The sequence below is a fragment of the Octopus sinensis genome, linkage group LG24 (assembly GCF_006345805.1).
Source record: "Octopus sinensis linkage group LG24, ASM634580v1, whole genome shotgun sequence".
Lineage (NCBI taxonomy): Eukaryota > Metazoa > Mollusca > Cephalopoda > Octopoda > Octopodidae > Octopus > Octopus sinensis.
The window spans coordinates 6,045,391-6,048,371 of record NC_043020.1 but is presented as its reverse complement, the minus strand read 5'-3'; positions in this window follow the sequence as shown (position 1 = coordinate 6,048,371).

Below are 2,981 nucleotides of genomic sequence, written 5' to 3'. Positions count from 1 at the left end.
ATGAGATCATATCTCATAGTTCTGAAATGTTTTTGAAGATTTTACGATTAAAAAACTTTACGAAATAAAAAGCAATCACCAGACATAATGGTATTACGTAAGTTTTATCTTTTATCTTTAATCTTTTATCTTTTACTTGCTTCAGTCATTGGACTGACACAAATTGTTCACTAAAAAGATGGCTTAGCTATGGGTTCTTAGTTCGGCCCTGCATTTTCCACATTCATGCGTTAGCTAACATAGATAACAGATGTCTAAGAGTTTGAGGATGTGTTTTTGTTCATATGCTTATAACTTTACATTCTATCAACTGTGCCAGTCCTTGGTAAGTCTTTAAACTGCATCTGGTAGAGGAGTCCTGGTTCAGGAATTTCTTGGTTTTGAAGAGTGAGAAACCAATTCTTAGCTACTGTTGTTCCTAGGTACTCTGACCTGGAGTTACCAGGGTTTCAGCTATGGGTTAAATGACATGGAACCACCAAAGCCAGGGTGTGCTGTGATCATGGGATGCAGTATGGTGGCTGTGAACTATTTAAGCAAATAAACTTATTGAATCACTGTTGAATATCACAAGATGTTGAGCAGATGAACAGCCAACAACCAGTTCGGTTAGTGACCTACTGCTATCATTTGTAGTCATGGCATGCACGCATGAGATATTTCACTTAATGAAAGACCGATGTAACTAAAATATAGGCCAGACGATCATGCCTCATTGCTCAATCAGGACACCTGGGGATGTGGACCAGTTCAGCAAATGAATTTATTGAATCAGTGGTGAATATCACAAGATGTTAAGCAGATGAACAGACAACAAAGTGTCAATGGCCGGGATTAACCAGTTTAGTTAGCAAACAGCTGCTATCATCTGTGGTCATGGCATGCACACATGAAATATTTCAACTAGCAAAATATCAATGTGGCTAAAGCCTAAAGCCAGACATCCAGGTCATATCACTTGATTGAGATATCTAGCATGGAAGTGTTGCATTGGCCAGAGCAAATTCATATGGCCATATATGGCCATACGCATATATATCCATACTATGACAATGCTTATGATGACGACGACAGTAATTATGTTGATGATGATGAGGATGACAATGATAGTGATGATGATGATGATGATGATGAGAATGACGATGATGATGATGATGATGATGACGATGATGATGATGATGATGACGACGATGATGATGATGATGATGACGATGACGATGATGATGACGATGATGATGATGATGATGATGCTGATGATGATGATGAGAATGACGATAACGATGATGATGACGATGATGATGATGATGACGAAGACGCCGCCAACGCCGACGCCAACGCCGATGAGGATATACATCCACAGACGGATACTCAAGTATGCAGACAATCACACAATCAAAATGACAGTCACACAATTTAAATTATCAGTAACCTGTAGATAATATTACTATTTCTTTTTTTAAATTTTCTCTGAGGTCACCTCCTTATCCTCGTCCAATGACTTTGCATAACATGATGAGCAGTAAAAAAGAATTAAGATATTGACTTCCAAAAATAATCTTGACAACATGCCTTACACACCCTTTACAAAACACTTTACTCTTTACTCTCTTTTCTTGTTTCAGTCATTTGACTGCGGCCATGCCGGATCACCGCCTTTTTAGTCGAGCAACTCGACCCCAGGACTTATTCTTTGTAAGCTCAGTACTTATTCTATCGGTCTCTTTTGCCAAACTGCTAAGTGACCGGGACATAAACACACCGGCATCGGTTGTCAAGCGATGTTGGTGGGACAAACACAGACATACAAATATACACGGACACATATACATATATATACATGTATACGACGGGCTTCTTTCAGTTTCCGTCTACCAAATCCACTCACCAGGCTTTGGTCAGCCCGAGGCTATAGTAGAAGACACTTGCCCAAGGTGCCACGCAGTGGGACTGAACCCGGAACCATGTGGTTGGTAAACAAGCTACTTACCACACAGCCACTCTTGCGCCTTTTAATGGATAGTTCTTTTTTAATGGATAGTGTACACATGTAAGCATCACCATGTGCTTAAGAATTGACCTCATGACCTTACGATCGTTAGCCAAATACCCTAATCACTAAGCTACGTGCAATCACAAGAAATCTACATACAACCGCACACACACACACACACACACACACACACACACACATGCACACACACACATACATACACACACACATATATAGATGCATACATACATACACACACATATATATACAGATACAGATCGAAATCGAATTGAACCAGCCAGGATCCCTGGTCTGGTGGTACGTAAAAAGCACTATCCGACTCGTGGCCGATGCCAGCACCGCCTCGACTGGCTTCCGTGCCGGTGGCACATAAAATACACCAATCTGACCGTGGCCGTTGCCAGCCCCACCTGGCACCTGTGCAGGTGGCACGTAAAAAGCACCCACTACACTCACGGAGTGGTTGGCGTTAGGAAGGGCATCCAGCTGTAGAAACATTGCCAGATTAGACTGGAGCCTGGTGCAGCCTTCTGGCTTCCCAGAACCCCGGTCGAACCGTCCAACCCATGCTAGCATGGAGAACGGACGTTAAACGATGATGATGATGATGATGATACATACATACACACATATATATAGATACATACATACACACACACATATAGATACATACATACATACACACACACATATATAGAGAGAGATGCATACATACACACATACATACATACATACATACATACATATATACATACAGGAAATATCAACCAAGTACCTGGTGCACAAAAGGGATAGAGATGCAGGAAAAGCAGGAAAATGTGATAACTGATGGAGACTTTGTGGAGTTCACTCTGAAGATATCACTCACATCATAAGCAGTTCTCCAAAAATGCCATCATGGTATTGTCTACTGATAAGATGTTGTAGCTTATAATAATAATATAATAATGAAATTATTGTATACAGTGCT